The sequence below is a fragment of the Erpetoichthys calabaricus genome, chromosome 9 (assembly GCF_900747795.2).
Source record: "Erpetoichthys calabaricus chromosome 9, fErpCal1.3, whole genome shotgun sequence".
Classification (NCBI taxonomy): Eukaryota; Metazoa; Chordata; class Cladistia; order Polypteriformes; family Polypteridae; genus Erpetoichthys; species Erpetoichthys calabaricus.
This window is the reverse complement of record NC_041402.2, coordinates 17,060,207-17,072,973: the sequence shown is the minus strand read 5'-3', so window position 1 is coordinate 17,072,973 and position 12,767 is coordinate 17,060,207. Positions and strand designations below refer to the sequence as shown.

General features: G+C 35.0%; 1 protein-coding gene across 6 annotated transcripts in view; it reads right to left on the bottom strand.

The window, feature by feature from the left end:
* znf618 (zinc finger protein 618) overlaps positions 1-12,767 on the bottom strand; it is a 138,396-nt gene that overhangs the window by 76,948 nt on the left and 48,681 nt on the right. For 4 of the 6 annotated variants that reach the window (XM_028809178.2, XM_028809176.2, XM_028809175.2 and 1 more), the window contains one exon: positions 3,656-3,722. The exons of the other annotated variants lie outside the window; for them this stretch is intronic. The gene's annotated coding sequence lies outside the window, so the exon portion shown is untranslated. The remainder of the gene's footprint in view (positions 1-3,655; positions 3,723-12,767) is intronic. 6 annotated transcript variants of the gene reach the window in all.

Genomic DNA, 12,767 nt, shown 5'->3' with positions numbered 1-12,767 from the left:
AAGCATACACACCGCCTGGTCATGTGCCCCCTCAAAAGAGCAACTCACAGAGACCCGCCCACCAACTCTAAGACCATGGCGTGTAAAACAGTTTGCGATGGTGGACGCGGTCGTGCATCGTAACCGAAAAGAATAATGAAAAGTCAACGTGGCTCAGAGGTGCATGTAGACTGTAGCAGAGACAAATGCGACGCCGTGTTTTGTGAGTTGCTGCAACCGAGTTGGTGGGCGTGACTCTGCGAGTTTTTGTCGTTTCCAATGGTCTTAGAGTTGGTGGGTGTGGCTCTGTCCTGCGTGCTTTCATGGGTGTCTTGCTTGCGCTGGCGGTGGCTTAGTGAATTATATATATAGATAATCAAATCTGCAATACTTTTAACATGATAATTTTTTAACATGAAAAAAGAATCTTTTAATATATTTTACGTGACATGATTTTAATCAAAGTACTGGAAATGTGCCTTTGTCTACTGGAGAAATGAACCTTCAATCTCGCTTAGCCTAACACTTTATTCATCGAGCCAATATCACCAAATCACTGAAAAGAGTATTTTGCCAAATTTCTATATAAATGATGAAAAACTGGTAAAATGAAAAAAATAAAATTAGTTTGAGTACATTGGTCTCAAACCTTCAACCATTTGGTTGAACATGCAACACGATAACCACTTGACTAATGCTGCTTTATTGTCATAATGACGTAATTTGAGAAAACTTCAATATCAATTAATCAACATGTGTGTATTCACTAAAAGTATAAAATTAGGAAATGAGAAATTTGACGTAACTAACGTACAGATCCCAGATGAAAACTGATTAAATATTGCATTGTCACCTGAGATCAGCATGCGTGCAGTGTTTAAAGGAAATCGGTTCAGTAAAAGTGGGTAAAAAAAATTGATTGCAAAATTTGACCCAGACAAACAGAGCAGGCAAGCAGACAAACAGAGCAGGCAAGTTGAATAGAATCATATAATAATAATAAAAACATTTCAGTAAACTCATCAAGAAAAAGAAAACAGCACTCAACTACCATATATCAGAAAATAAAACACAAAATATCAGAAAAAGTAAATACTTCAAAAGAATAACACAGATCTATGTACTATAAGCAGTCAAAGAAAAGGCTCTTTAAGATTATTCTTCACTGCACAGGATATGCTGGTCTGTGATCATGATACTTTGATGCATGTCAGTATTTTAGGTGTAACATTTGGGAATTGATAGTCATCTGATGCTTCATGTAGGAAGACTAAAGAAAAATCAGTTAGGAGTAGTAAGAATGAGAAAAACTAATGAAGCCAAGAGTAAAAGTACCTTTACTCTAAGACGGATATTTTAAATTGTTTCAGATCCTAAGTACAGGATTACAAAAATGCCATTGATAATATACCGTTGCATTAAAAATTATTCAACCCCCATTTCAAATTTGGTTTATTTGCAAAATGTACTATCAGCAGTTTGCAATAAACAAATCAAACAAGAACAATTGAAGTAGCTCAAAACAACTAATATTACAAGTGACTTCTCCACATTCAACACAAAATGCCACTTTTAATGATGACTGCAGTCTCAAAATTATTCAACCCCTTCATGACAAGAATCTTTAGTTCTTAGAAATGCACCCTTTTGTTTGCTATGACCTGCTGCCAAAGAGATGCATTGCCAGACACCCGCTTCTAGCCGTGTTCTGGAGCAATCTTAGCCCACTCCTCATGACCAATGGCCTTTAGCGCACTAGTATAGTTGGGTTCAAGTGCTGCAACCACCTTCTTCAAATCCCACTATGCCACTCTAGAATCTTCCAGGGAGACTTTTTCTGAAACCAACACAAGGATCATTGTCCTGCTGAAAGTTTCAGATGGAATGACATTTTCACCTACGATTTCTTGACACTTGATTGAATCCATCTTGCCCTTCACATGATGCAGGTTTCCAGTGCCAGAACCACCAAAGCAGCCCCAGAGCATCGCCAAGCCACTGCCACGCTTCATTGTAGGCAGGGAGTTTTTTTCAGCATATCCTTTGTTCCTTCTCCAGACATACTGGTGATCCATAGGCCCAAAAAGTTCCACTTTTGTTTCACTGCTCTGCAGAACAGAATCCCAAAACATTATACGGTTTTAGACTTTTCTTGTGCTTTTGGGTCAGTAGTGGTGCACATCTTTGAGTCCGGGCATGAAGACCTTCAGTGTTTAGTTTGCGCCTTACTGTAGAAACTGAAACCTCAGTGCCTGCTGCAGGTCTTTTGCAGTCACTCACAGGTTTTTGGCTACCTGCAAACTCTAAAATTTGGTGCAGCTGTTGATTGCTTCTTCTTTCTATCATGTCCAGGTAGTGTAGCCATCCATCCATCCATCCATTTTCCAACCCGCTGAATCCGAACACAGGGTCACGGGGGTCTGCTGGAGCCAATCCCAGCCAACACAGGGCACAAGGCAGGAAACAATCCTGGGCAGGGTGCCAACCCACCGCAGGACACACACAAACACACCCACACACCAAGCACACACTAGGGCCACTCCACCTAACCTGCATGTCTTTGGACTGTGGGAGGAAAACCGGAGCGCCCGGAGGAAACCCACGCAGACACGGGGAGAACATGCAAACTCCACGCAGGGAGGACCCGGGAATCGAACCCAGGTCCCCAGATCTCCCAACTGCGAGGCAGCAGCGCTACCCACTGCGCCACCGTGCCGCGTAGTGTAGCCAATGTTGTTCTAATTTCTTAACTTTTTGCACAATTCTCTTGACTTACCCATATTTCTAACATGCAATCAAACGTCACTACGAACACAACCCCTAGACAGTCCAGGTATCTGATGTGTTCTATCTCGGGAACATCTGATGCAACTAAATGAAGCCCTTAATTAGCTGCAACAGGTTTGTTTGAGACAACACCTGATTTGCAAATGTGTTCTCTTATGGCGGATTCTATTCTCAGGGTTTGAAGTTGTCATTAAAAGTGGCATTTTGTGTTGAATGTGGAGAAACCACTTGTAATATTTGTGTCAATCTATTTAAATTGTTCTTGCTTGATTTGTTTAGTGCAAACAGCTGAAAGTTTGTAAATTTGGCCAATAAACCTAATTTGCAATAGGGGTGGAATAATGCTGAGTGCAACTGTACTATTTTAAAACTGAACCAAAGGAATAAAACTATTAACTTCATTTTTTAATCACTGCTTCTTTAAGCAAACATACCTGCACACCTTTTGCAAGCTGAATAAAACATGTGAAATACACAAAATTTATTGATATCATTTAGATACCAAAAAACTAAATTGGATTAAGTTGAAGAATTTGTTTCTTACTTGGTATATAGAGAAGCAATGCACATTATTAAACCTGAAGTTATAATAAAAAAAAAAATTTAATTTTATGTTCCTATACTGAATTTGCTGTCATAAACATTCATTGTCAAAGACATAAAAAAACCCATAGACAAAAATTCTGAAAGTACATGGAGAATTTAATTTCTATTGCTAACAGTTTTAATTGAAATCTTTTATTGTACAGTTATTCAGTTTGGTTGTTACTTCTCAAATCAAGAAAATGTTGCACATGTCTAACACTGAACATCAAAACTAAAATTACATTAACAGAAAATGAACCTAAAATGTGTGGATAGAATTAAAAAAATGTTAACATATTCTTACCGTATAATCCAAATCCAAGATTCAAGAACACAAAGCATAATCTGACATCCTCCTCGTAGAAGAAAACCTGTTTATACAAGAGTATTCTTTCACTAGAGAGAAACTACTAACAAAATGTATAAATAAAAATCAAAGCATATTTGATTTTTTTTTTATTTACACTACTCCACAAACAATTTAAGGTAAATGCTATCTGACCAAAAGAAATCTTTCAAATGCAAAAGAACAACTCATCATTAAAATGCAAAAATGGGGATTCTAACTTCCACATTGCAAAACCAAAAACACAACAACTCATAAAAGCATGATTATTCACATTTTATATTCTTTGATCAGAAATTCTAAAATGTAACAATTATAAATAATTCAAATTTTCATAAGATACTTTGTTTTTAATTTGATTGACCATTTATTTGACTAACAAAAGACAACATCTTTAACACCACTCCATGATTGTTTTATAAAACACTTCAGAAAGAAATGCACAATCTCTCTTTCATGTAAGTAAATACACCTTTTGCTGTGGCACTCCAAACTGTGATTAGGAGCATCCTGTTTGCTTTAGTTATCCTTAAGATGTTCTAGAACATGTTCACCTGGAGTCAAGTAGAGTTGACTGAATATCATTACAAATGTACACACCTATATATAGAAGTTCCCACAACTCACACAGCACGTCAGGTCAAAAACCAAGCCATGAAGTCGAAGGAACTCTCTGTACATTTATGTGACCAGATTGTATTGAGGAAAAATCAGGGCAAAGGATATAAAACCATTTCTAATGTTTCAACTGTTTCCAGGAGCACACTAGTCTCAATAAGTCCCACAGCTGGCCATCAAGCCAAACTGAGAAACTGGGGAAGAAGGGTCTTAGTCAGGGAGGTGACCAAAAACCCAATGAATACTCTAATAGAGCTTCAGAAGTCCTCTGCTTAAATGAGAGAAACTAGACACAAACTAAATCGAGTAAAAGGCATAAAAAAGCCTGCTTGGAATTTGCCGAAAGGCACTTAAAGGACTCCGAGTATGAAAAAGAAAAAGGATTCTTTGCTCTGATGAGACAAAAAAATAGAACTCTTTGGGCACAACTCCAAGTACTATATCTGATGAAGATCAGCCATTGCTCATTACCAGCCTAATACTATCCCCACAGAGAAGCATGACGGTGGCAGCATCACACTATGAGGGTACACCTCCAGTGTTAATTTTGTTGATAAAAGCTTAGACAAAAACGAAGTGGCTATTTGGCTTGTCTGCATCATTGATGAAATGACCTGCTCAATTTGTTAATACCAACATAAAATGTATTTAGGATTTCAGTGCTTGAAGTGTCTCTCCCAATTAGTGTGATATGTACATGTACAGTACAGCGAAACATTATTGTTTCATACGAATCTGCAAACACTAAATTTGAGGGCAAACTAATGTTTATGAGCATAATCTCTAAAATGTGAAGAATACAGCAAAAACACATGTCCTATATTAGGATCATACTTTAGTGAATGTAATGCAGTCTCACAGTTACGATTGACTGACTACAGGTAATTGTGGATTTGCACATTGGCTAAACAATAACAGTCTGATAACTCATGTGACACACTTTGGAAACAGCACAGCAAATGCTCTTTCACAGGAGTTCTGAAATATTGCATTAATGTAGAAAAAAAAAAAAAATTGGACTCGTCCGTTAAATGTTACTATTTAATGCGTGTTTAACAAGCTAATCATGTAAATATAAATCTTACAAATCTTGCAAATGTTGCAAACCTAACAGAGTAATTATCTGCCAGACCTGATTTTAAAAGTATTTTGTGACAAAAACAACTTTTAATGGTTTATTTAAATGTAAGTATACTAAATTTTGGAATGCACTAATTCAACAGTACAGATACAATGTTTGAAATTTTATTATTAATATTACGTTAAGCAGTATTTTTCAGTTGCTGGAGAAAAAGATGTATCAGAATAAATTTAAAATGTGCACATAAAATCGGATCGTCCATGATGATCTCATTCTTTCTAAACCCTGTGCTGAAATTAAATGTGTGCTGCTTGGTCCATCCTTTTTTGGTAAAAAAATCTTACAAACAGCATAACCAAAGAAAACTGTGATGACAGACCAGAGCTTCCTTTATCTGACCAAGATCTTTAGGAGTAAATCCTTTCTACATCTACTCTTCATTATGTGTAAAAATAATCACTACGTGTGGTCTGGCTCGTTAGTATAATACTTTACAGGAACAGTGTATTCTGTACATATCCATCGATTTTGACTGTGTAACTAATTTACTTTTAGTCAACTAAAACCAATTTACTTTATCTTATCTAAAATTTATTTTTTGTTGACTAAAACCAACAATAACTAAAATGTAACTAAAAGTACAATGCAATTTAGTCAGAAGACTAAACCTAAATCAAAATCTATTGTTAAAATTAACACTGTACATCTCAAGGGTAGGCACAGGAAGACTAATCAGAATTTAGGGAATGATGAATTCAGCCAAACACAGAGAGTTCCTTCAAGAAAACCTGCTCCAGTGAGTATGCAACCCCAGACCACAATCCCAACTGGAGCAACGTTTTGTCTTTTAGCACAATGACCTGACTGGCTTCAGGAACAGTCCATGACTATCCTTGATTGGCCTAGACAAAGCAGAGACTTAAACCCCATACAAAATCTATGAAAAGGCAGTTTCCAGGTTTTTCCCTTCTAATCTAATGGAGTTTAAGAAGATCTGCCAGGAGAAATGTGATTTACTGCCTAAATCCGGGCATACAAAATCTTCCAAAGACTTACCCAAGTAGATTCAGAGCTGTAATTGCTACCAAAAAAGCTTCTACAAAGTACTGAATTAATGGTGTGAATACTTATATGAATGAGAGATTTTAGTTTTTCACTTTTATTAACTTTGCAAACCTTTCTGAAAACAATCTTTCACTTTGTCATTACAGGTTATTGAGTATAAATTGATGGGAAATCAGTTGCTTGCTAATGATCATAAAAGCTAAAAAGACAATGAACTAGCTGCTCAATGCTTTTGCACCTGTGTCTACCGTTTAAAAATGTATAAATTTGAAAAAATGACTACTGCTTCCTTTTAAAACAACTTGGGGAAATAACTGCACTTTAAAGACAATTCAATATGAAAGTTTAAAACTCCTGTAAAAGATAAACATTATTTTGCTATTCTGTATAACAGCACAGTGACTTAAGATATGCACACCAATTAACAGCAGGAAAAAGCAGAAAAAACAGAATGTGCATCAAATGCAGCCGTCTTTAGAGGCAGTAGGAGAACTTGAACACTGTCTGAATAAGACTGTGACAACCCTGACAACCAATTATTACACATTTCAAACTATCTAGTTAATAACAGATCACACCCTAAAACTTACAAATAATGGTTACGATAATTTTTACTTTTTTCATTTGTCTAAGCATTTAACAAGTTCACTAATTACAACTCTCATTTTATCTGATCATTATGCAATGGTAAGTAGTGAAATTTAAATCCAATAATTTCAATATTGACAAACCTTGGTATTTAAATCCAAGAAAGAAACAAAAAACAAATCAGAAAATGAAAAAAATAATTTTCAGAGACCCATTTTAGACAACTCAGTACTAGAGTAACATTTTTAAAATATATATTTTTTTGCAGTTGTAAAACATTCACATTAAAGTGAACTACTGAGGATCTTAAAACTAATTAAATTCTTAAGGAATAAACAAGCAACATTGTGGTGTATAAAACATGTTCTTTACGTCATACTACTTATATATAATTTCTGTACTGCTGTGCAGGAAGGCAGTAAGAAAGGCCAAGTCAAAAAGTAAGCCAACGTTGGAAACTAGAGTCAATACCACCTTTCAAAAAAACCGGGCACATTCTCAAAAACTGAAAGCAAAAAAAAAAAAATCAGAAACTTCGACGACAAAAAGGTGTTCTGAAAAAACAAAACGCAATCATAAGAGTCAATAAAGTCAACCAAAGCAGCAACCAACATTCACATCATGACAACCATAAACTTGCACACATTGATGCCACAATGCTTATCGTATTAATGGTAACAATCTACGAGCCTGTCACACCGGGGCAGTCCAGATCCTCTTTTAGACTCAGACATATATGGAGATATGACAAATTCTTATGTTAAATATTGGTCATAACTTTCTTCTTTCTCAACCAATTTTCACAAAATTTGTTTTAATTGTTAGACGTGTCACCATACGTACTCCCAAATACCTAAATTCTGTGGTGTATTATTTGTAAAATGTTTGTTATTAATAGTTGCAGGAAGTACAGACACAAATAAATATCTGATATGTTCAGTAAATATCTAATATGTTCAGTTTTCTCCAAAGAAACAAACAGTGTATATGTTAGTATAATACTTTACAAGAACAGTGTATTCTGTGCATATTCATATGTCAAACAAGATATCCATCTGATTTTGATTGTTTGACTAATTTACTTTTAGTCAACTAAATCTGATTTACTTTTTCTCAACTGATATTTATTTTTTGTTGACTTAAACTAACAATAATTAAAAAACTAAAATGTGACTAAAAGTACAACACAATTTATTCAGAAGACTAAAACTAAACCAAAATCTATTGTCAAAATTAACACTGTACATCTTAAGGGTAGGTACAGGAAGACTAGTCTGTATTTAGGGAATGATGAATTCAGCCAAACACAGAGAGTTCCTTCAAGAAAATCTACTCCAGAGTGCATGCGACCCCAGACCACAACCCCAACTGGAGCAACGGCTCGACTTTTAGCACAATGACCTGACTGGCTTCAGGACAAGTCCATGACTGTCCTTGATTAAAAGACTGAACAAAATAATAACAATGAACACATAATAACAACACAAAGCTAGCTAGCAGCAGGTCACAATAAATATACAAGTTAAAATAAAGCTTGCTTACAGTAAATGTGTAAATTTATTTTAATGCAACAATAACATCGTTCATTACACTACAAAGGTGTCAGGTCCAAATATTAAGAAACTGTATTAATAGATTTGTTTGTATATTCATATATTTATTATGCAACTAACTTCTAGCTTTGTATTTGTTACTGTTATTTTCTTTAATGTTCCTCGATATTCAAAGGGATATCACCAACCAGTCTTTATCTTGATGTGAGATAGTTTATTATGTATTGCTGGTTATTAGGACAGCAAGCCTAAAATCGAATTTATCTCAAATCTCATGAAACAGTATCAAGTAACTATGACACATCTTGTATATTCCCAGTTTCCAATAAATAAAAAATGTGATGTGTACCTTAAAATATGACAAGAAGCACACAAATTCAAAATACTATTTTATTGGAAACTCAAGTATTAGATCAGCAGACAAGTAACACACTTCCATAAATTCAAGTACAAGTTATTGCTGTCTCCTCAGGATGTATGCCAACAGTAGCACTAGCATGGCTATGACATTTGTATTCTTAATAGCATTTTTGGGGTATTTTTTTTTTTAGGGTACAAACCTTGTACCCATACTGAAGATATACTCCTTAAGGCCGGGTTTACACTTCACGCAATGCTACACTTGTGCCTGTGGACACTACTGCTACTCAAGCAGTGTACTGCTTATGCTTGCATGCATGTATACAATATGTAAATCTGAAGGATTCCACCAGGTGGCAGTACAAGATATCATCATGGTGAGAAAACAATGTTCGGCTTCTCTGTGTTGCTAATTGCCCAAAACATGCATTAAATTCCCAGGACACCTTGACACATTATCTCTGAAAAGGATGGATGTTTAATGATTATATCCATCAGTCCAAGGATGTGTCCATTCCAGCAAGCGTCGGGCATGAGGCAGAAACAATCCCTGGATAGGGCATCATCTCATCACAAGGTGAATATAAGCACACACATACACTAGTAACATGTAACATAAATGCTTTAACACGTTTCATCATGAAAGTGATATCAAGTATCGAGATTAAAGATAAAATTTCCACTTTAATCACAAAATACACTTTTTTTCTTCTTCACTGTTTCCCAATTTGTTTCTCTGTGGCTTAAATATTTTGCTTCCATACATTCTGATGCTGTTGTGAAGGTGCAAAAAAAAAAAAAAAAAAAAAAAGTCATGTTACAGAATATGGTATGAGAGATCTTTAAAATGTATTGCGTCATTATGATGGGGAATATGCAATGCTTGTATTGCCTATGCGAGAAACAGATGAAGTACCAAGAATACATATGTATGTCAGCATTTAAATTTGATGATTTCACCATATCAAACCATTCATCAAACATAGAAGCACACACATTGATCCTGTAAGATCTGCAAAGTAGTTTGCTGTCACATGTTGATAGTAAACAAAGTGTCATCACGTTCCAACTTGAACACACTGTACCTCCGAATTTTTTGCTGGTACTGCAACTCACGCATGCGTTGCGTTAAATTTCTAGGACATGCCCAGAGGACACAACAACATTTACAACATTTATTTATATAGCACATTTTCATACAAAAAGTAGCTCAAAGTACTTTACATAATGAAGAAAAGAAAAATAAAAGACAAAATAAGAAATTAAAATAAGACAACATTAATTAACATAGAGAAGGAGTAAGGTCCGATGGCCAGGGTGGACAGAAAAAAAAAAAAAACTCCAGAAAGCTGGAGAAAAAAAAATTTAATCTGTAGGGGTTCCAGGCCACGAGACCACCCAGTCCCCTCTGGGCATTCTACCTAACATGATGGAAATAGTCCTCTTTGTAGTTAGGGTTCTCACGGAGTCACTTGATGCTGATGGTCATACAGACTTCTGGCTTTTAATCCATCCATCATTGTTGGAACATTACACGTGGACACGTTATATGAATGCTGACAATGCATGGCAGCCATGGTGTGTGTGTGTTTTGAATGTGAAGCATAAACCAGCCCTAAGGGTACAGCCCCACTAACATGTACCTTTGTTTTCCCCAACACTACACAATGGAAGGTGAAAGGAGAACACTCTGAATAAAGGTCCAAGCCTATCCAAAGAATATTTTCAAACAGAGGGGCACATTCACTGTTTAGCGTGAATAGAAGAGGGAAGGCAGGGTACAACTAAACATTGTATGCGAACCTTCAAGTACCACTGGAGGAACACAAACACAGCAGACTGCTAGGAAGATTGTAACAGGGACATTATAATAGTTAATATCCAGAGTGCCTTATACGTGCAAAGCAGTGATCAAAATATCATCACCTGTTGTGACCAAATTGCTTGAAGCATTGAATATAATATCTTAAGTGCATTTTCAGGTTCTTGTCTATTTTATTGAAATGTACAGTTACTGGATCACTGAATGACTTAAGAATAACCAGTATTATTGGTGATTCCAAACTTTGGGCAGGTAGATTAAACACAATTTTATCCAATCTTATAAGCTCCAATATCAGTGAAAAATATCATTTTACACATATTAATGGTAATATGTTACATGATAGCCATAAAATGGAGCACACACATTATCAGGACTGGAAAATAAATTACTAATGCCCACATAACAAATAATGGATCTTTAATAAATATATAGGTAACAACTTTCTTTCAGGTTTATTTTTATGACTTGCTACGTCCAGTAAGCACCAGTAAGTTTTTTTTCTATCCCCAGGTACTCCACATTTCATCCTAAATACATATTAGTTAGGCTGACTTATAACTCTAAATTGGCCTGGTATGAGGAAGTGGGGATAACGGTACCAACTCAAAGGATGCTTCTTGCTTGGACCTAGCGTTACATTAAATTAAGTGGTTTCAGAAAAAGGATGGATGAATGTTAAAAAGAAAATGAATGACGACAACAAACATGCTAGAAAAATATAGCCATTTGTTAGAAAATCCTCGATGTGTAAAAACCTATCCTCTGCAAATTTCAAAGGTGAGTAAAGGTGGCACTAGTATATATTTTCTGTGATCATATTTTGAGCTGGAAAGAACCTTCTGACAAAAATTAAAAGTTCAAATAATAACAAGAACTCAGGAAAATGATTCCTTAAACTGACATTTTAAACTTTAGAATAAAAAAATAAGTTCTCTCCACTTGTATCCAAATTAATTCAGATCAGGCTCACAGAGTACAAGAAACCATCTTTGTAGTACTAGGCAATAATGCATGGGTCCATTGCATCACACATACAAAGGCACATCCACACTAACTTTAAAGAAAGCCAATTTAGATTTACCGATTAATTCCAGGACAAGCATCTTTGGTATGTGGCAGTAAAACTAGTGTACCTGGGTTGGGTATAGGGGCACAGACAGACACAGAATGTGAAACATTTGCAGATGTAATGGTTAACCATTGTGCCATTAACAAAACTTAAAATTTCAATTACTAAGAAAGTCACCTTTTAATTTAAGGATAGCATTTTTCACACCAGATCATGTATTTGGAATCAGAACCTCCCCTATAGAATACACACAAATGTACATTTGTGGTCTTACCGTATTTTCATTAATCTTGTGCAACATAAGTATAATCTCATCCTTTTACAAAATTTTAAACAATTTTAAATGCAAAATAAATTGAGAATTCACAAAGACTGTGAATGTTTCTGTTCATTAAAAATAGTACTTTTGAAACCAAAGAAGCATTCATCTTCAAATCCGTTAATAAGCTGTGAAATGAAAATATTCACATTAACATGCTCAGTAGTTCCTATATTACTTTAACAAAACTGACATTCATTACCTTTAAAATTAAACTTTGTCCTTAAATATCCCTCTGAGAGTTCAATGTCATTAAAAAAATTAAATTGGCGATCTTTTATTTTGGGTGAAACAGAAAGAAAAATATGGTCTTACTTTACTCAAAGAAGCTTTATCCATATCTAACAAACGATTTTTGAAAATAGGAAAAAAAAAATATATAAAATTAACACTTTCACATTTAATAAATTATTCTTTTGCTCTACAAGACTGTACCATCTGATTTTGTTTATATAAAAATGTATTTCTAGCAGTAATAAATGTTGATGTGTTTTGAAGACTGAATAACAAATCTTAAAACTCAAATTATACTAACACTTCATATTGAAAAATATCACCATTATCAACTAACAAATGTAGTAATGATAATATA